Consider the following 23,276-nt stretch of genomic DNA (forward strand, 5'->3'; position numbering starts at 1 on the left):
TCCTCCTACCCACCAAGGAAGATGCGGAGAGACTCTCCCTACAGGAAATTAAGTATGGGAGAACAAAACTAAAGCCCGAAAACCTGGGCAGGACAAGGACCCGGGTGCAGGTATTCAATGTACCTATGCAAATATCAGCAGAAATCCTGGGATCCTTCTTCACACAGTTCGGCGAGGTGGAAAAAATAACCCCAGTGCGGTCGAAAACCGGCATGCACTTGGGCAGCTACACTGTGGCCATGAGGCTAAAGAAAGAAGGCTTCCAGGCGATACCAGCACAGCTGACATTTAAGGAGGCAACTATGACAGTAGTAGTGGAGGGGCGTCGTCCGCACTGCTGGTTTTGCCAAAAACAGGGTCACATGGCCAAGAGCTGCCCTCAAAGCTCAAATCCTACTCAAGTGACACTAAAGGCGGTCCCAACCTCTGAGACAGCACCAGTGTCCAAACAGGCTGTCACAACTCCTGCAACCAGAGCACCAACCCCAGCACCGAGGAAACCCAAAACTGTGCAGGAGCCCAAAGGGGAGGAATGGATCACGGTAATGAGGCGGAAACGGAAGCCCACAATCCCATCTGCCACCGTCCCACAACCAACCCAACAACCGAGGCAGCAACAACAACAGCAGCCTCCACAACAGCCGCAGCAACAGCCATGGCAGCAGACACAGCAGCAGCAGCCAAACCAGCCATTGAACCAGCCGCAGCAACAACATCAGCTGCCGCGGCCAATTCCACAACCAATGCCACGAAAACAGCAGCAACAACAAAAACAGCAGCAGCAGCAACAGCCAGAACAGCAGCAACAAAAACGGCTGCAGCAACCAGAAAAGCAACAGCATCAACCGGAGAAACAACAATTAGAGGAGCAGCAACAACCAACGGTCCCCACACCAATTGAGACGGGGATCAAGCGAAGAAAACACTGCTCCTCTGAGGATGAATCTGCTAGTGAGAGGGAGAGGAACTCAACCTCACCACTCCCCGGTTCATTCAAAAGAATAAAAAAGAAAAGGAAAGGGGAAGAAAAGGCAGCCCCCACTCCCTGTGAGCATACACCACCTCTAACAACAACACAACCCACTTCCACCCCCATACCACATACTGCACCAACACTAGACACCGCACTAACACCAACACCAACATCAGACACCGCACCAACACCAACACCAACATCAGACACCGCACCAACACCAGACACTGCACCAACACCAGACACTGCACCAACACCAGACACTGCACCAACACCAACACCAGACACCGCACCAACACCAACACCAGACATCACACCAACACCAGACACCGCACCAACACCAACACCAGACACCACACAGACACTCGTCCCCACACCAATGCAAATTGAGCCGCCATCCCAGAAAGAAAAGAATGAACCCGGGAGGGGGAGAGACCCTTCAGATTCTCCCACTTACGGACTCACTCCAACAGGGACTCTCGCCCTCGAAACGAGAGAGGAACTTTGTTCTGTAGACCCCCTGTCTGTGGCAATGGGCGTACCACACCGGCAGAGAAAAAATTTAAAACCTCTGCTGGACTGCCAACAGATAGGGGGAAAAGACGTTAATGTCCCCTCTAATTTCCCGGACGCCCCACGGCTAACAACTTTCGTCAGGCTTCCTGAGGCCTGCAAAACCAACGTGTGGACAATGCTGGAAGCCGCTGAAGGGGCTGGTCCGGGAATTGAACTGATTAGGAAAAATGACCCTTCCCTTGAGGAACTCGCAAAACAATGCAAGGGAAGGGTCCCAGTGTTGGTCCATCCGTCACTCTATAGGGCCCTTAAATTGACTTACCCTTTGGATGTCGGCGGCATTGTGAGAGAAGGTCAGGACATGAAAAACCTGACCACCTTGAGCATTGCACACAACGTCGGTGTCCTTTCCCCGGCTGACTTCGGAGCTGAGTGTAACACACCTTAAGGTAGGTACCATGGCTTTGAATTTGGCTAGTCTGAATGCGAGGGGCTTGAGATCATCGGGCCGGGCGGCTCGCCTCCGGCACGACCTCTTGTCCCTGGGAGTGGATGTCGCTGCGATTCAGGAGACGCATTTCGTTTCCTCTGTGGACTGTCAGGTGCTGGCCCGAGACTTTGAGGTTTTCTCAGCATATGGCAGCCCGCGGGGGAAGGGAGTTTCCGTGCTGGTTAAACGTACCCTGTCGGCGACGGTACACGTTGTCCATAGAGATGCAGTGGGTAGGCTGGTTGTGGCCGATGTTGCCGTAAAAGATTCTGTGTTTCGGGTGATTGCGGTTCATGCGCCCAGCACCGCTCGTGAGAGGGTCTCATTCTTCAGTCAGCTTGACGCGTTTGTAGATTGTCGGAAGCGGGTAGTGCTAATGGGGGATTGGAATTCCATCTTAGACCCCGACATAGATAAGGTAGGAGACGGAGCTAGAGGATCGGAGAGGTGCGAGTCCAGCCTGGCTGATCTGATGGCTAGATGCGGTCTGGTCGACAGGTTTCGGGTCGAGCATCCAGGGCGGGAGATGTGGACGTGGACCAATAGTGTTTCCTCCTATCCAAATACTTATTTGGACAGGATGTTAGTTAGGAGAGGCGAAGTAGACTTCTTATCTTGTCCCACGTTCACTATGCTAGGCCAGACGGACCATAAATTAGTTATGGCCCGGCTGAAGCTAGGAAATAGGCCTAAGTTAGCGGGGTACTGGAAGTTAAACACCTCCCTTCTGGAGATACAAGACTTCCAAGATCAGTTAAGAGAATTGATTAAAAAGGCACTAGTGGGGGCGGTTACCGGGAGTAAGTGGTGGTTAGGTCTCAAAGCCAAGATCAGAAGCTTCTCCGTCAAGTATGCCCAGCGCCTCGCACTAGATAAGGCAAAGACGAAGAAGAAGCTAGAGCAGAAACTAGCCCAGGCTACGGGGGAGGGTGATAGGGTTAGTCAGGAACTAGCTAAGCAGGACCTTCTACGCGAGACTAGCGAGCGTTACGAAGGCCAAGTAGTTAGAGCTAGGCTTAGAAAGATAGGCAACGAAGCAGTCAATTCTGATGCAGACGTGCGCCGTGAGGTTTCTAGGCGTGGCTCGGACAAATACATTGCAAAAATCAAACATCCGAATGGACGCACCCTGGAATCGACTCGGGAGATCTGCGAGGGGTTTCGAGAACATTTCGAGGAGCGTTTTACGCAGCAGCCCGATCTTCCGGTCCTTGAGTTTAGCGACTATTTGGCCGACTCTCCCCGCCTCGAGGCGGCTAGAGCGGCTAGTTGCGAGGGCCGGGTGACGGAGCGGGAGGTCTTTACTGCGCTGAAGCAGGTCAGCTGTGACAGATCGCCAGGACTTGATGGTCTGCCATACGAACTGTACTTGAGGCTGTCGCCCATGTTTCTGCCTCTTCTGACGGATATGTTCAACCATTGGTTTGCTCAGGGATCCATCCCAGGGCAGGTGACCAAGGGAGTGATCACATTGCTGAAGAAAGGTGACGGGCATGGAGGGGAAGAGTTAGACGACTACAGGCCCATAACTCTGCTAAACACAGAGTTGAAGATTTTGGCCAAGGTCCTGTCGAATCGGCTGCAGGTTGTTATCGACGAGTTGGTTGAACCGGAACAGAACTACGCTGTGAAGGGGAGATCGATTCAGAACAACTTGCACCTGATCCGCATGATCCTAGAGGGGGGAATAGATGACGACACGGAAGCCGCGCTGATAAACTTAGATCAGTCCAAAGCTTTCGATAGGGTCGACCATCGTTTCCTGGCATCTGTCTTAGAGGCCGCCGGTTTTAAACCGGACTTTTGCAAGTGGATCTCCATAATGTATCGACAGCCCATGGCTGTCGTGCAAGTGAACGGAAAGCGCTCGAAACCCTTTGTTATCTCTCGGTCGGTTCGTCAGGGTTGTCCGCTGTCGCCCCTGCTTTATGTCCTGGCTTTGGAGCCTCTTCTCCGCAAGCTGAGACATGGGGAGGCAAATTCGGCCCTGCGCGGAATGGCTCTGCCTGGCGGCTCAGCTGCTAAGGTATCCGCGTTTGCCGATGATGTCACGATCTTCCTGTCGGGCTTCAGAGACATTGAGGTCGTGTCGGAGGCACTCACACAGTACGAAAGAATTACAGGGGCCAAGATAAACCGCAACAAGTCGGTAGGACTGCGGTTGGGCGCATGGAGTGGCAACGCAAACCTCCCTGCGCCCTTCAGCTGGACAGATGGCCCGGTCCGGATCCTCGGCGTGTGGTTCGGACCGGGTCTCCAGCTTGACAAGAATTGGTTGGAGGTACGGTCAAAGGTGGAGGCTGCAGTCAATTCGTGGCTTCCTAGGAAACTTTCCTTAAAGGGTAGAGCTGAGGCGTGCGCCACTTACGTCTTTCCTCTCATCCTTTACCGACTGGCCGTACTTCCCCTGCCTGCACAACACCTAAAAGCTCTTGTCGAACTCTTGTCCTCGCTCCTTTGGGACAGAGGAAGACACTGGGTGAGCAGACAGGTCTGTATTCAACGTCCGTGTGAGGGAGGCTTGGGAATGCCGGACTTGAAGTGTCATCGAGATGCTGAGAGGCTGGCCTTCCTGAGCCACTATATGCAGGAGGACCAACCGTGGCACCCCGTGGTTACTGCCGCCTTCCCCGACCTCGTTCTCGACCCTTTCATCGAGAGCCGTCGCAGGCCGCGGGGAGAATCTGCCTACATGAAAGAGTGCCGAGCCGCGCTAAAACGACTACCAAGGTCCAGTGACCTTGTGACTGCTACCCGTAGGGAACTCCACAGGGATCTAGTGAAGGAGGCCGCTGACGACCCGCTATGCGCGCGTTTGGGGTGGCAGCAGAGTGAGATCCGCTCCGCGTGGAGCTGGGCGCCAGGTTCGAGTCATCTGAACAATTCGGTGTTCTCTCTGACCTGGCGATTGGCCCGAAATGCACTTCCACTCAACAACATACAATGCAGTTCTGGGTTTCTGGAGTCGCCTGATTGTCCCCGTTGTGGGACAACGGCTGTGGAAACTACCGATCACGCTTTCTTCGATTGCCGCGAACTCCGCCAGTACTGGTCGTATGTCAGTGGGGTGACGGCTCGCATCGATCCTGAGCATCCTCGCCCAATTACTGTATCCAATGTTGTGGACAACGTGAGGCCGCCGTGGGACCGGGAAAGACAAATGGTCTACGTTACGATTCTGGCCGTGGCGAGAATGGTGATTTGGACGTCGCGTCTGCAAGGTTGCCGGGGGGTGTTGTCTTTTTCTGATCAAGATCTGATCGCGTTCTTTAAACACCAACTACGGGTGAAGATCAGATGTGATAGAAGAAGGCTGCATCGCGCGGCATTTGACAGAAGATGGATACATGTGGCAAGTCTGTGTGTACGAAGAGGAGCCAAATTTGAATACGTGTTCCCCGCCTAGGTGTGGAACGCGCAGTTCTGTAAAGTTAAATTAAACAAGTAGTCTCTCAGCTAGCTGAGTGTGTGTTCCATCCCTCCCCGATTAGGAAGCCTCCAAGATCCCCATCCCCTCTTACCTGCAATTTTTGTTTTCACCCCTTCCTCTAAATTTTACCCATCTTGGAGAAAAAGAAATACAAACTAACCTCCATCCCTTACCCACAAAATTTTCTTTTCTCCATTCACCCCCATCTAGAGGGCATCCCCACCTAGAGACTGACCCGCAGAAGCGAGGTTCCTTTTACAAACCTAGTGGAACGGGCAGTCTATCAACTAGACGGGGTTGGGAGGGTCCTACTAATCACCTTTTGTTTTTTTCTTCCCCCTCCCTCGACACAAATGAATTATTGTTACCATTTTATTGTTATCTTTTTTGTTTTTACACGTCAATAAAAAATGTTTTAAAAAATTGGGAGTTACTAGGACGTCCCCCAATATGAAAGGGTGAATGCGGTATTATGGTGAAGGAAGATACTAGCTGGGAGAAACTTTTGACTTTGTTTAGTTCTGGAGTGACAAGGATGACCAACGACCCCCAAAATCCCCCCTTTTGAGTTGGCCATGTGCCTAAGTTTTTTGTTCATCGTTGATTTTTTTTTCTGTATTTTTTAACATGAATAAAAGATTTAATATCTCAAAGTGTAGTATCTGTTCAGGCAGATGCTGCAAGCTATGACTAGCTATGACTAGCTATGACTAGCAAAGACCAGATGTGGGGGCAACCCCACATGCCTGACCTTTAACCAGCTCCCATTTCCCACCTCTCGGGAGCTGGTCCCCTTTTTCCCTTCCCCCTCCATTCACTCCTCACATTAAAAATTGGCCTTGTGCCTAATTTGCTCGGTGGGGGAGCAAATAAATACCATCTGTTCCGGCAGATGCTGCACTTAAGATAATTTGTACCAGTCAATGGAGGGGAAACCCTCTATACTGGGACAATTGTTATTTTTGGTAACCAGAGTGACCCCTTTTAGGGGAGCTGGTTTTTACCTCACATTAAAAACGGCCTTGTGCCTAATTTGCTCAGTGGGGGAGCAAATAAATACCATCTGTTCCGGCAGATGCTGCACTTGAGATAATTTGTACCAGTCAATGGAGGGGAAACCCTCTATACTGGGACAATTATTATTTTTGGTAACCAGAGTGACCCCTTTTAGGGGAGCTGGTTTTTACCTCACATCAAAAACGGCCTTGTGCCTAATTTGCTCAGTGGGGGAGCAAATAAATACCATCTGTTCCGGCAGATACTGCACTTAAGATAATTTGTACCGGTCAATGGAGGGGAAACCCTCTATACTGGGACAATTATTATTTTTTGTAACCAGAGTGCCCCCTTTTTGCCTACTTTTAGGGGAGCTGGTTTTTACCTCACATTAAAAACGGCCTTGTGCCTAATTTGCTCAGTGGGGGAGCAAATAAACACCATCTGTTCCGGCAGATGCTGCACTTAAGATAATTTGTACCAGTCAATGGAGGGGAAACCCTCTATACTGGGACAATTATTATTTTTGGTAACCAGAGTGCCCCCTTTTTGCCTACTTTTAGGGGAGCTAGTTTTTACCTCACATTAAAAACGGCCTTGTGCCTAATTTGCTCAGTGGGGGAGCAAATAAACACCATCTGTTCCGGCAGATGCTGCACTTAAGATAATTTGTACCAGTCAATGGAGGGGAAACCCTCTATACTGGGACAATTATTATTTTTGGTAACCAGAGTGCCCCCTTTTTGCCTACTTTTAGGGGAGCTGGTTTTTACCTCACATTAAAAACGGCCTTGTGCCTAATTTGCTCAGTGGGGGAGCAAATAAATACCATCTGTTCCGGCAGATACTGCAAGCAAAGACCATATGTGGGGGCAACCCCACATGCCTGACCTTTAACCAGCTCCCATTTCCCACCTCTCGGGAGCTGGTCCCCTTTTTCCCTTCCCCCTCCCTTAACTCCTCACATTAAAAATTGGCCTTGTGCCTAATTTGCTCGGTGGGGGAGCAAATAAATACCATCTGTTCCGGCAGATGCTGCAAGCTATGACTAGCAAAGACCAGATGTGGGGGCAACCCCACATGCCTGACCTTTAACCAGCTCCCATTTCCCACCTCTCGGGAGCTGGTCCCCCCTTTCCCTTCCCCCTCCCTTCACTCCTTACATTAAAAATTGGCCTTGTGCCTAATTTGCTCGGTGGGGGAGCAAATAAATCCAATCTTTTCCGGCAGATACTGCAAGCTATGACTAGCTAGGACTAGCTATGACTAGCAAAGACCAGATGTGGGGGTAACCCCACATATCTGAACTTGGTCAATGTAGGGATCACCTTACAGACCACAGTTACTATCCAGCTCCCATTTCCCACCTCTCGAGAGCTGGATCCTCCTTTCCCTCCCTCCATCTCCACATTAAAAAACGGCCTTGTGCCTAATTTGCTCAGTGGGGGAGCAAATAAATACCATCTGTTCCGGCAGATACTGCAAGCTATGACTAGCAAAGACCAGATGTGGGGGCAACCCCACATGCCTGACCTTTAACCAGCTCCCATTTCCCACCTCTCGGGAGCTGGTCCCCTTTTCCCTTCCCCCTCCCTTCACTCCTCACATTAAAAATTGGCCTTGTGCCTCATTTGCTCGGTGGGGGGCAAATAAATACCATCTGTTCCGGCAGATACTGCAAGCTATGACTAGCAAAGACCAGATGTGGGGGCAACCCACATGCCTGACCATTAACCAGCTCCCATTTCCCACCTCTAGGGAGCTGGTCCCCTTTTCCCCTTCCACCTCCCTTCACTCCTCACATTAAAAATCGGCCTTGTGCCTAATTTGCTCGGTGGGGGAGCAAATAAATAACATCTGTTCCGGCAGATACTGCAAGCAAAGACCATATGTGGGGGAAACTCCACATATAAGACCTTGGTCAATGTAGGGGCAACCCTTAATACCAATTGTCACTATCCAGCTCCCCTACTCCCGGGCAGTTGCTCCCCATTTCCCCTAAACTCCTCACATTAAAAATCGGCCTTGTGCCTTATTTGCTCGGTGGGGGAGCAAATAAATACCATCTGTTCCGGCAGATACTGCAAGCTATGACTAGCAAAGACCAGATGTGGGCGCAACCCCACATGTTTGACCTTTAACCAGCTCCCATTTCCCACCTCTCGGGAGCTGGCCCCCTTTTTCCCTTCCCCCTCCCTTCACTCCTCGCATTAAAAATCGTCCTTGTGCCTAATTTGCTCGGTGGGGGAGCAAATAAATACCATCTGTTCCGGCAGATACTGCAAGCAAAGACCATATGTGTGAACAACTCCACACATATGACCTTGGTCAATGTAGGGGCAACCTTTCATACCAATTTCCACTATCAAGCTTCCCTACTCCCCGGAGAGCTGGTCCTCATTTCCTCTTCACTCCTCACATTAAAAATCGGTATTGTGCTTAATTTGCTCGGGTGGGGAGCAAATAAATACCACCCCTTCATACCAATTGTTACTATCCAGCTACCCTACATCCCGGGGAGTTGGTCCCCATTTGCCCTTCACTCATCATATTAAAAATCGGCCTCGTGCCTAATTTGCTCGGTGGGGGAGCAAATAAATACAGCTTTTCTGGGCTTTTTGGCCAAGATCAAGGTGTAGTATCTGTTCCGGCAGATACTGCAAGCAAAGACAATATGTGTGAACAACTCCACATATATGACCTTGGTCAATGTAGGGGCAACCTTTCATACCAATTTCCACTATCAAGCTCCCCTACTCCCCGGAGAGCTGGTCCCCATTTCCTCCTCACTCCCCACAGTAAAAATCGGTATTGTGCCTAATTTGCTCGGGTGGGGAGCAAATAAATACCACCCCTTCATACCAATTGTTACTATCCAGCTCCCCTACTCCCCGGGGAGTTAGTCCCCATTTCTCCTTCACTTCTCACATTAAAAATCGGCCTTGTGCCTAACTTGCTCGGTGGGGTAGAAAATAAATAACCCCCTTTCCTTTGCCTGTGTAGTATCTGTGCTTAATACATGCTGTACTTATTGTGATATAATGTAGGGGATCAGTTTTCTGTATTAATTAATTGTCAAATGATCACCAACTTTACAACCAGTCAGTCTCAAAGCCATTCAAGTCATTTTCCAGATCATTCAAGTTGTTTTTGAAGTATTCCAGTTATTTAAGCATTCAAGTCATATTTCAGATCATTCAATTCATCTTTAAGATGATTAAAGTCATTCTAAGTAATTCATTTTTATTTATTTAATTCATTTCAGACCATTTTTCGGTCATTTTAGTTTATCTTTAAGAATTTCATGGCAATCCTACATTCACGTATTCATTCATTACACGAGAGCACGCAACTAATTGCTATCGGCCTTGTATTTATAATTTTGACAGAAAAATGTAATTCATTCATCTATTATTGCTTAATTCATTACATGAAAAATTAGTGGAGTGGAACCGATAATGAAAATGTGTGGCAGTGAAGATAATGGAGACATATTACCAATTCAAATAAGTCTTTAAATAATAACAATCAAAAGAAAGATAAATAATAAAACAATTTGTTGGTTTCAAAAGAAAAATCTCTATATAAATAAAATGAACTTATTTTTTCTCGTCTGATTTGGACCTTAATATGATTAAACATCAAGATATTTCATGCAAATATAATATGCACAAACGGCAGAACAATATCTGAGGTGTGTTATAGGCTTATTATTTCTCAAATTCCTCAATAATCTTAGATTTCTATACTTTTTCTGCTGAGAAGTCATGGCCAAAATGGGTTAAGATCAATGGAAGTGGTAAAATATTTTCTCTCTAATAAATTCCTCCTCCCCCTGCCACCACTTAACACCGTTTGGGGAGCGTTCACAAGGAACAGTTGAGAAGAGAACACCGGTTTGGCTTCGTAGTTCTTTCATGTTAAGTTATTTAAAATCACTAAACTAAGCTGTAATGCTCTGTGGCGTAGTGGTTAGCGTGCTGGACAATTCACATTATATTTTCACGTTCGCGCCGACATACCGTAGTCGTTTTTCTTTTGTTTTTTTTTTCATAAACAACTGGAATGGACTTTTCTTGGTGGCTGAACTGTTAACGTTGCAGATGTTTTTGTTTTTTTTCACACTTTATTTTCCTACTTTTACTCATAACTCCGGGTTTGATCATTCCTACTTACCTACCATAACATTTTTTAAAACTCCCCCCGTCCCGGAAACAAACACTCGGGCAACGCCGGGTACCCCCGCTAGTAAATAATAAAATTATTTGTGAGTGTTTGCCATTTTTTTGGTTTTTGTTGTTTGTTTTTTGCTTTTTGTTTTTGTTTAGATTTTATTTATTTTTTGTTTTGCTTTTTTGTCTTTTTGTCTCAATCTACTCGCAAAAAACTTTACATCAATATCTTATTGACATCTATGCAAATTGGAAAAAAGTGCCTAAGGAAGTCTGCTTTATCAAAAAATAAATATGATATTTAAACCTCCTTTCGAAATCCAAGCTCCCATTAAATGAAAATAAAGTTTTGCGCAACACTGATGGTGCTTATATTGACCTCATGACCGTGTTGCAGCATGTCTTTATAATATCTTGTATGACCTGCATTTCCATGTTTTCTTTTTCTCTCTCCCGTTTGGCACCAAGCGGTGCACACGTTAAATAACGTGCTCCATAAACATGCATCTTCGTGTGAGTTAAGGATTGCATTTTTATGTAAAACGATCGGTACCGGTAAGATTCTTACACGTAGAGCTTACACAGTATGAAAAATCCAAGCCTACTATAGTTAATCTATATATTGTATGTGCAAAATATTAACTATAACCGCTACTTATACACACTTTTACGGAGGTCATCACATAAACTACAATCAGGTCTTTACGTGACTACCAAATTATTGTATCAATGTATGGAGTGTAAGGAGTAAATATAAGGCCAATACTGACCACATTTTTGTTATTACTGAATTATTTTACTAAAATACATAGCGCAGATGTTATTTCTAAATGTCTGCTTAAAAGGGATAATACTTACCTCCAAGACCCCTGCATGCGTCTGCTTTGCATGAAAACATTACAAAACATTTTACCAAGATCAGTATGGTTTTAACCTTCAACAGTTCGTACGACAATTAGCTAAATATTGGCTAAACACATTAATGTCTTTCCCTTAAACTAGGCACTTTTATACAGGGGGGTCACTTTTTTATCCGATATTTGACAAAGTTATACTCTCCCTAAGATTTTCTAGCCTTAATTTAAAAAAAATGTCGCTTCCCGTTTGGCAGTTTTACCCCGTTCTTTTCCTCCTTTGCTGTACGAGTTCGACCCTTTTTTTGTTTTTTGCTCAACATACACATCCAAACACCCGGGCAACGCCGGGCTGAAATGCTAGTATATATATATATATATATATATATATATATATATATATATATATATATATATATTCTGGCTGAATATAAACTAATTAACATATTTGTTTAGTTTTTATTAAATTGTTACTCCTTACAACGCACAGTTCCATTTTGATGTATGGGGTTGCTATCGGGGACATAAGTTTCAGGGATATTATGGAGGGAGATCAGTAGCAAGGTGTCTGGTAACATTACACTTGAATATCTGCATGTCAGTACAGTGTGAAAAGCAGACTCATGTAAAGGGAGTTCCAAAATCTTGTATCTTGGGGGAAGAAACTATTAGATTAAAAGTCTTTCTTACACTTAGGGATTTCTACTGTGTAGGGGTTAGATTTAGTTACTTGTTAAATTTGTTGTAATTACGTTAGGTTGACAAGTGCGTGTTGTTCGCCAGAACATGCATCATTAAATAATTATAGGACAGGAAATGGTATGCAACGTTTCGTCGATGAGACAGTGGCTGAAGCTTAAATGCCAGTTAAGGACCTATCAGAGTGGCGACTCGTTTTTAACCCTGTCAAGAAGTGGGAGATTCGTAGTAGACGCAGCACAGATGTGATAACAATACTCCATACGAGAGCGAAGGGTGGTTTTATAGAGTTACAGAATACTTTCAGGCTTAAGTAAGTTTCCACCGTCGCAGAGAGAGTGTTGCTTCGTCGGAGCGGCAATGCTCTCAATGTATCTATTTAAAGGCATGATCCTACTGAACGTTAGACCGAGGATTTATGAAGAAGTACTTTCAGTTAATGTACTTTTGGCCATTGCTATTAGTAGTAGAGAATGTGTCTTGTAATTTTTGGAGAAAACAGGCTTAGTTCTGACAGCATTTACTGTTACCATGCATTTTTGACCCCATTCCACTTCAGGTTGGAAGTCCTTATCGTCTTCCTACCATTCCCATAGATATATATTCTTCTCTTCCCTGAACATTAGGGATAATAAAGGTTTGAGGATAGATCCCGTAGGTATTCCACCATTTATATTATATTATTTAGGCGTACGACCATTGATGATAACCTGAATTCTTCTCGTATTTAAGAAGGATCTTATTATTTTTTAAGTGATACCATATGATCTGATTTTCCTGAGATTCTCGTGTCATACTCTATAAAAAAAAACTTAGAGATATCATGGGCTACCGTTCTACCCTCCCCTGCTTTTTCGAGTGTATGGTATATACGTTCAGATACTACAGTAAGAACATAAGAACGTGTGAACGAGCTTGCTTAAATTCATCATGTTAGTCGGTCAGAGGTTTAGCAGCTCTAAGATGATGGAGTTCAGCTGAGTTTATTATGGACTTAAATATTTTGGGAAAAGCGAGGGGGAGGATTAAGGGGCGATAATTTAATTGGTCAGTTATTTCGCCAGAATTCGTGAAAACTTGTTCTTCAGCCATCAGAAAACAAGCTTCTTTCAGGTATTTGGTGTAAAGTTTGGAGAGAACTGGAGTAATCTCGGCGGAGCATTTTTTAAATAACACAGCTTAGATGAGATCCAGCCCACCTGCTTTTGATGTGTCTAGGTGTTTATTATAATAGCATGCGCTTGAGATAGGGATGATTTTCAGATTACCTAGTATGGCGTTTGTCCGCAATGGAAAATAGGAGGGAGTCGTTTGTTGAGTCCAAGGTGGAGTTTGAGGCGAACAGACTGGAAAGCATGTTAGTCTTCTCAGTTGCCGTATAAACAACAATATGGTTGTTGAATAGTGAGGGAATTTATGATTGCTCAATAGTTACGACGCTGTTCTAGATTTTCTCCGAAAAACAGGTTCCTAATTTCTGTGCTTCGATGCTTTTCTGGTAGTTTCAGTATATATTGACTTAGCTGTCGCTATTTCTGTTTTACAATTACTTATAGCTTCAATGAGCTTTTGTTTGATTGAATTGGAGTATTGATTCATTTTTCAAAAATGAAAAAAAGGCTAGCTAACCGGGTGTCATTCCTCGCTCACCAGAGCTCAATCGAGGACACATTTCGACAAAAAGTCGCAATAGGTGGACAGCTAGCAGATTCAGTCGATATTTTGAAAATGTTCAGGTAATTTTTCGTTTTATTCATTCATGGTTTATTAGATTTATTAACAATATTGGGTAAGTGCCTCTTAGTAAGCAAACGTTTTGCAACAGAGGTAATGCTTTTGTATATGGCGGTGAAAGCCTTCACGATGACAACCGTCGGGGAGTCAACTGGGGTGTGTACGATCTTCTTAATGTTTCGCTTAACCAGTAAACGGGTTAGGGTTTGCTGTAAACGGCGGCCATTAATCCGGTATACAGCTTTCATGAATATTATTTTACTACATCCGGTAAGTTTAGTGCGGTGGCAATGGCGGCGTTCATAGGAAAAATTGTGCACACGTCTAATTGCGATCTCCTGCCTCCATGGATTGTTTACGCTCATCAGCAACTACTGCTATTTTTTACCCGTACACGAATAACATTTTTCTACAACAACACACAAACGCACACACAAACATATACACAAAAACACACACAAACACACACACAAACATACACTCAAACACACACACAAACGCCCATAAAAACATACACACAAATGCATATATAAGCATAATGTTGCAAAAAATGGACATATTAAATGAATAAAATAAATATATATTGGATGACTCATTAAGTTAGCGTGCCTGTTTTGTGAACACTTCGGACAGCCATCTTTAAAATCATGCCTACTTCAGAAACTTTGCTTCGACAAATAGATTTAGCGATGTCAAAAACAGATTCGTTATTGCCTAACGTGCTGCATTCAATTACCTGTTATTTCTTAATTCTTCATAACTAGATCTTAACGTAGACGTTTTTAAGCATGTAAACGCATTGAGTAACCTTGGTGTTGCACACAGGTATTAAACATTAATATATATTAATAAACACTGTGGTCTTATTTAATCTGATTGACAGTGAGTTTCAGTTCATTAACCCTATTTTTTCTCTTTACATTGCGGGCAGGATACTGGCACCAATCCCGATCACTTATAGCTCATTCTTTCACTCTAGCATATATGGATGTATTTTTTTTCTTGCGCCATATTATAGACGGGCACGGTATTTGTATTTCCTATACACCACTTATCGATAGGAAGATAATTTAGGTTCTTTTAATTCAATATTCGACACTTCTTTTTATTGGTTGTAGCAGTATCAGTAGCAGTAGTTATAATGGTTTTGGTGATGGTAATTGTGATTTATTTGAGTGTTATTGTTGTTATGACAATTGCCATTTGTGTAGTTAGTTTTATTAATCCATTTTCGACAGTGGGTCATGCTCATTTTTGCTGGCCCCTAATTCAATAAGACGCTGCCAATTCGATATATTTTCGATGGAGCGTCCGAAAAATAAATTGATTTCGCTATGGAAAATCAACAATGCTACTAATAAAAACCGTGCAAGGATACAATCTTGTGCTGCCTTCGACATCCAATACTTATATTGTCAAGTTTGGACACAAATTTATTAATGAGAAGTTTATGCTGTTTACGGCAAAGCAACGTGTCAGCTTCGCTAGGAAAAAAAGACAAAGAAAACCATGGAATATACACGTACGTATTCTTTGGGCAATGTGTAAAATTGAACGTCGAGTAAATAATGTCCTCAGCTGAAATCTAGTTTCTAAAACAGAGCTTGTAAATGGTTGATGTCATTACATAATGTGATTTTACCTAAAAACACGTGATTAAAATTATTAATTCTATAAATTACGTTACCCTATATAAATGTTAAGCAAACTGTATCGTATATGCAATTATTCAGCAAAGATTTTACTAAGTAAGAATTAGCATTTTTTAATATTATCGACTGTCGAACATACCTGTTTACGATGTTCCTTGTGGACGTTCTTAAGAAAAACATATGTTCTATACGGTGGTGTATCTATATAAATCTACAGTGACTTAACGGAAGGTATTTATTACCGCAAGGAATACGGGTGTAATGAATAAAGTACTTGGTAAAATTCAGTTGAAAAATTATACTTTTTTAATCCTTTATTTTTAATTCTCAGTGTAGTCAACACTCAAAATTCAATTGCGAATTACTGAAGATTTCTACATCGTAATAGTTGAGGACACGGCAAAATGCTTCCTCTTTTATGTAATAATGTATGCCGCTCAAATAGGTCGCCAACTATGATAAAGTATGCGTAACATTATCAAAAGAATTGCTGACGTCAACAAATTATAGCTAACTACTATCGGATTGTTACATGGAGCAAAATGTTGTGGCCACTAAACAATAGATAAGAAGAGTAGTTTTCCAATTTAAATTAATACGAATATTTTTATAGTTTTACTTTATTCTTTCATTTCAAATACCTAATAAATTATCTTATACTTCTTTGTTTCTTCACTAAGGCAAATTCTAGAATCAGTGTTAAGAATCTAGCATACATTACGCTTCTAGCAAAATCACTACCTATATAAAAAGTATCTCAATACAAGTTATATATGTATTTTACAGAACACTCGTTATTAGAATGAGTTTTTAAATGTATATGCCAATTAGAAATACTTTAATTTTTGTGAATGTTTACAGTCAGTTAATCCCCCTGCTTACATAATTTAGTATGACGCGAGGTTCACTGTTTGTTTGTAAATAAGCAAGCAGATCGAGCACTGTAAAAGAGTGTATATTTAAATATTAAATTTGTTGATTACGTGTGCCCAACTGTGTCGAATATATACTCGAAAGTTAAACAATTAAAAGAATATTCTCTTGTCATAGCCCTAGTCATGAATAAAAATTATTCATTTCTGTGTAATGTTAAGTTTAAGCGTGTTCATCTTAGTTAAATTTATTCTAATCAAGATATTTCAATTCGAATCTATCTCTACCCTTGACTCTTGTTTTAAATATAATCACTTTGTTTCCTTGCTTAGAGGTTCCGAAACAGTTGATCTTATCATTTACAAATTTCACACAAATGTTAATTTATATTTCTGGCAGTGTTATGAGATATTTTTGTACAGAAATACATTTTTTACATGGAGGTCACCACATATCAAGGCCCAGAAGCCACTCGAGGATAAGGATTATTGCGTGCACAGTAATCAATGGGATAGTGTCGTAGTAATCGTTAGTACTGGAGATTTGATAAAGTGTCTTATTTAGGGGGGTGATTACTCAGGAATTTTTATGTTGTACTTGAAGACATCTAAGTTGTAGTAAGGGGGGAAACAGGCAAATGTAACAGGGTTCCACAGGCGTGCACTTACAATAAAGAAGTTTTGGTCATGGAATCTCTGCTGTATGTAGGCACATATAAAGAGTGGGTAAACTTACTGACAGTGGTTTCAGCTAGACGGGTGTTTTTCCATGAAAGATTGTCGAAACGGGGGCAGAGATTTGATCTCGGAGGAGCACTTGCCACGTACATAACGAGAAAACAAAGGCAGGCTAAGTATGAAAAATCGGAAAGATCTGATCTTAAAAAATAGTATTTTTTTCTTATAGATCAAAATGAAATTTTACAAGAAAATAATTTACACCGGTCTATGGAAATAATAACAATTCAGAAATATATTTCTTATTTAGAAAAAGAAAAGACATATTCAATATAATCTTGAGATATAGCTTAGTAGTAGAGCATTTGTCTTCGCAACAAATTATTCCCTTTTGAAGCCCGAGTGTATTTTACCATTTCATTGTAATATTTCTGTTACTAATGTCTTCATTTAACGATAAACAAAATAAAAACACTTTAAATAGCCGCAAGCGTTTCCTACGTGTGCATATTTTAAAATTAAACCTAGATTAGAAGTAAAATTTCCAGGACATATATCGTCAAGCACAACACATAAGCTGACGGCATATTGTAAACAAACACAGAATAAATTCATCATTATATTTTCTATTTTGTTTTCGTATTAGTCCACCGGTCAAATTATTCCTCATAAGATATATTTATCAAAAGATGGTGTATTATATAAAATTTCATAGCAATATACATAAATATAATTATCATGTTTAAGTTTATTGTACGACCGAGCAACGTATATATATATATATATATATATATATATATATATATATATATATATATATATACACATATATATGTATAATCGATTATATATATATATATATATGTATAATCGATTTAAATATATATATACATATATAATCGATTTAAATCAGTCTTTTGTGAAAGTTATCATCTGCTGTTTCATAATGATATATAATAATGAGTACAAAATAAATTTGCATATTTAATTAGATACTATATATTAATCATATCAAATCATTTCTGAATATATTAGGGCTATGTGTGCACATGCATCGTGTAATATTCTTTATATATTTCAGTACCGTTGACACTTTATATTTATAATTAGTGCTATGCCCTTTCTACATATATGTCCCAAAATGTTTAGTAAAGTAAGATTGTGCATTCTCCGTGTTAAACTGAGTCGAATCAACAATGATAATGTAACGTGCATCCAGGAGATAAGCGCCCGCGTGTTTTCGTGTTGTGTGGGTACGTGGGAGAGACGGATGAGGGGAAAAAGACTTACCTCGGGACCAGCTCAGCGTTACCGACCAAAAATAGAAAAGAAAGACCAAGATGGCGGCCACCGTCTTTTGTAAAGTATGATGTCTCGCAAAGTCACACGAATTCTCGGAATATGCAAATTTAGCCGGCCTAGAACGACGATAAAAGCGGGTGAGAGAAAAGACGGGGGGGGGAGTGACGATTGAGTTGGCTGGGGAATCGTGTGGCTGTTGCTTCTTGTGCCGTGTGAGGATATTTTACCGTTGTTGGAATCCGTGGAGAACCGGTGTAAAAAGATTATTGAATTACTGCAACATTTATAACATCTTTTCCTGAACTTACCGTGTTAAAGAGAGAGTCGGGCGCCATCTTGAATTTTTCCTTACACATTTCTGTTACAGATAATCCTCCCCCATTTGGGATTAATTAAAATAGCTTTACTCATTTATGGAAAACGGTTAAAGCAACTGTTGAAAATATGTATACACAGTGTATTATATTACCTTATAATGTTATCCATGTATATATTTAGCAACCATTTGAACGGGCATATGTATGAGTGTTTATATCTGCGATAATTCAATAGTAAATTTGCACTACTAATCTTAAACTATTGAATAGGACAAGTTTTATTTTTGCCAATTTACGAAAATATTATTATTTTGAATCTTATTTGCAATAATGATTAATAGGAGAAGAAAATACCAACTTCTCTGTTGGTTGACAGTTTGTTCTCTCACACTTATGTTAAATAACATTTTAATACAGAGTTTGAATTTAATACACTGAAGAATCATAGTGACGTTTACGTGGCTGGGGAATCGTGTGGCTGTTGCTTCTTGTGCCGGGTCCACGTCCATCGTCGACTGGGTTGAAAGGGTCGAGCTGACGTGCGACCTTTGTGAGGTGAAAAGGGTACACACTGTGATTCCCCTGAGATTGGCTGGGGTGCCTTGAGTGTATATCAGCAACTCAGTGCTGCCGAAAAGGGAGATGGCACCGCAATTAAAGCTGCGCTGTACAAGGCATTTGCCATGGATCCTTGTATGGCCTATGAAAAATTTGCTTCCCGAAAACTTCTACCGGAGGAAAGCGTGGACGTTTCCTTCGCTGAGTTAAAGAAACTCGCAGTTCTGTTCGGTGGAGGGGTGTCGGAGCGGACGCTCGCGTACGCGTTTGTGGCGGGCCTTCCCACTCGGGTGAAGCAGCTACTGAGAGCCTCAACCAGCGTTTCAACAACGACCATGGAACACTTGATGGAACGTGCTCGAGCCATCATCAAAGATGAGGAGGACCTGGGGGAACCAGTTGTGATGGCGACACAGACAGGCCAGATTGGCGCCCGGGAGATTCCGAATCAGAACCCTGCAAGCAATGGGAAATGTTTTCGCTGCGGCCGACGCGGACATTTTGCAAGGAATTGCACCAACAGGGGGCGTGTGCGCTGTTTTAAGTGTGGCGGTTTGGGGCATCTAGCTCAAAACTGTGCGGGAAACGTATCAGGGGAGAGGACGTCAGCGCCGCCCTGCTCCCCGAGCAAAATTTGAACAAGGCGCAACCAGTGATGACCATCTACGTAAACAGGATACCCTGCTCAGCACTTCTCGACTCAGGCTGTTCGCATACTATAGTGAGCGCCAGGATGTGTCCAAGTTGGATTAAGAGGAAGATCAAAGTCACCACGTTAGGAGGCGAGACCCAGACATGCTGTGGAGCTGGAACTGTCAAGATCTACACGGACACCGGTGCAGCCACTAAGATCAATGTGCTCGTGACCCAAGGAAATCTCCTGGGGTTTGACCTGTTGCTCAGATACGATGCCATCAAGGCGCTGGGGGGAGTCGCAATTCATCGAGATGGAAAGGTGCGATTCTTGGAGGCCCCAGTGTGTGCAGCGCTCCATATCGATCGGCCAGATTTTACAGTGGACTACGACTCGCGCAAGAGGGCCTGGATTGAATCTTGGAAGTAGACCGAGGGAATTGCACCGACTAAACTCAAGAATGAGGTTGCAGAGTACCCTATGCCCAGTGAGGCCCGAGCAGAATACGAAAGGGAACTAAAGGCGTGGATCCAAGATGGCTGGTTAATCCCCTACCCTGAGGACAAGCTTGGGCCTCCCAAGGATCTAATACCCTTGATGGCAGTAGTCCAGCATAACAAGTCGAAAGTACGGCCGGTGCTGGACTATAGGGAGCTTAACAAGCATAGTGAAGCCTACACTGCCAATGCTGACGTATGCGCCAGTAAGTTGAGGAAATGGCGTCAGAAAGGCACTAATGTCTCGATATTGGATTTGCGAAAAGCCTATTTACGGGTGCGAGTTGATAAGACGTTGTGGCCGTTCAAGACAGTTTGGTTCCAGGGGTAGAGGTACTACTGCCTGACACGCCTTGGCTTTGGCCTAAATGTGGCACCACAGATCATGAAGACTATTGTCAACACAGTATAGTTCCAAGAAAAGCCCATGAGGGACTCAACGTCAGCTTACATTGATGACGTATACGTCAATGAAGATGGACAGTCTGCGTCGTGTGTCAAAGAAAAGTGTGCTCAGTTTGGTCTGGAATGCAAGAATCCCGAACGTTTAAGGGAAGGAGCACGTGTATTGGGATTGGATGTTTATGAAGAAGATGGCACCCTACAATGGAGGCGTGGCAGTGAAATTCCAAGCATCCCCAACCTCGTTACAAGACGGACCGTTTTTTCTTGGTGTGGAAAACTTGTTGGTCACTTACCGGTCTGTGGCTGGCTCCGCGCAGCTGTTGGTGTGATTAAACGCAGAGCAAATTTAACAACCACGGGTTGGGATGACATATCCGATGATGTCCTACTAACTCTGATGATTAAAGAGACACTGAAGAGAGTGAACAAGAAGGACCCTGCCTGTGGGCGGTGGTGTGTTAACGGAGACAACGTAGGTGTGTGGGTTGATGCCAGTTCTTTGGCGTTGGGAGTATCGTTGGAGCAAGGAGGAAACGTGTTCGAGGATGCGTGTTGGCTGCGGCCCTTAACAGATTCTCAGCATATCAACCTGGCAGAGCTGGACGCTGTTGTAAAGGGGGGTAAATCTGTCCCTGCAGTGGCAGTCTAAGAAGTTGACCTTGTACACAGATTCTCTCTGTGTCTACCACTGGGTGTCTGCCACACTTTCAGGACGGACACGAATCCGTACCAAGGCAGCAAGCGAAATGTTAATACGGAGAAGGCTAGACACGCTAAAAAAACCTAGTATCTGAGTATGGGCTATCACTGAGCGTCACTCTGGTGCCATCACATTGTAATCGTGCTGACCAACTGACCCGTGTACCTCAAAAATGGTATGAAGCCGCGAAGATGGGAATGGAGATTACTGCTCGATCTTGTGCAGTTGCAATCGATCCATGTCAAATACAAAAAAATTCATGCACAGAGCGGGCATCCGGGTATCAAGAGGACCCTTTATTTTGTGAGGCGCGCATACCCAGCAGTGACCAAGATGGATCTCAGACAGATCGTCAGAAATTGTGAGGCTTGCCAGTCTATTGATCCTGCACCAGAGCGATGGCAGAAAGGTCGCTTGGAAGTTGAGAGTGTGTGGCAGCGGCTGGCCATGGATATTACCCATTACAGTGGCAAGCCCTTTCTAACTCTCATTGATTGCGGGCCTACGAGATTTGCGGTGTGGCGGCAGATGACCAGACAGATTCAGCAAATGTTGTTCGCCACGCATCATCCATTTTTTTTGAGCGAGGTGCGCCGGAAGAGCTCCTGACTGACAATGATGCAGCGTTTTGTAGCCAGCAAGTTCGGCAGTTGTTAGATGAGTGGGGCGTCAGACTAAGGTTGCGATGTGCGCATGTGCCGTCAGGAAATGGCATTGCTGAAAGAAGTCATCTCAGCATCAAGAGAATTGCTGCCAGGAAGCGATGTACTATTGCGGAAGCCACATATTGGTACAACATTACGCCAAAGGACGGGACGTCCCCTTCAACCGCACCTGCAAATGCTATTTACACGTACCGAGTCGGAGTGAAGGGAATCAACACTACGCAGCCAACCGACAAGGGAACATATAACAGATATGTAGTGGGAGATCCAGTGTGGATGCGACCCCGAGGAAATCGGTACACCGACAAGTTTAAGCGAGGACAAATATCTGGAGTGATTAGCCAGCAGTCTGTTTTGGTCGATGGAACCCCACGACATGTGCGAGATCTTCGCCCAGCTACCGAGGTGCGTCACACAACTACAGAAGAAAGCAGTGAAGCGTCTAGCGATGAGCTGCCGATACACGGATTCAGTGAGCCCCCTCCAGAGACTGATAGCGATACTTCATCTGATGAGGCGGAACCAGATCCAGAGCCCGAATCTGAAACAGTGAATGTACCTCTTCGTAGAAGCACACGCACTAAAAGGCCCCCCCCATTGCTCTCTATGTGATCATAAGATCAGGGGGGAGTGTAACGTGCATCCAGGAGATAAGCGCCCGCGTGTTTTCGTGTTGTGTGGGTACGTGGGAGAGACGGATGAGGGGAAAAAGACTTACCTCGAGACCAGCTCAGCGTTACCGACCAAAAATAGAAAAGAAAGACCAAGATGGCGGCCGCCGTCTTTAGTAAAGTATGATGTCTCGCAAAGTCACACGAATTCTCGGAATATGCAAATTTAGCCGGCCTAGAACGACGATAAAAGCGGGTGAGAGGAAAGACGGGGGGGAGTGACGATTGAGTTGGCTGGGGAATCGTGTGGCTGTTGCTTCTTGTGCCGTGTGAGGATATTTTACCGTTGTTGGAATCCGTGGAGAACCGGTGTAAAAAGATTATTGAATTACTGCAACATTTATAACATCTTTTCCTGAACTTACTGTGTTAAAGAGAGAGTCGGGCGCCATCTTGAATTTTTCCTTACACATTTCTGTTACAGATAATCCTCCCCCATTTGGGATTAATTAAAATAGCTT

General features: G+C 43.7%; 1 pseudogene; it reads left to right on the forward strand.

Annotated features, from left to right (window-relative positions):
* The first annotated feature begins 9,007 nt into the window (after nt 1-9,007).
* On the forward strand, nt 9,008-9,131 carry LOC145285424 (U2 spliceosomal RNA; annotated as a pseudogene).
* Nucleotides 9,132-23,276: the final 14,145 nt, after the last annotated feature.

Source organism: Euprymna scolopes, chromosome 9, assembly GCF_053919585.1.
Source record: "Euprymna scolopes isolate OS-2025 chromosome 9, ASM5391958v1, whole genome shotgun sequence".
NCBI lineage: Eukaryota > Metazoa > Mollusca > Cephalopoda > Sepiida > Sepiolidae > Euprymna > Euprymna scolopes.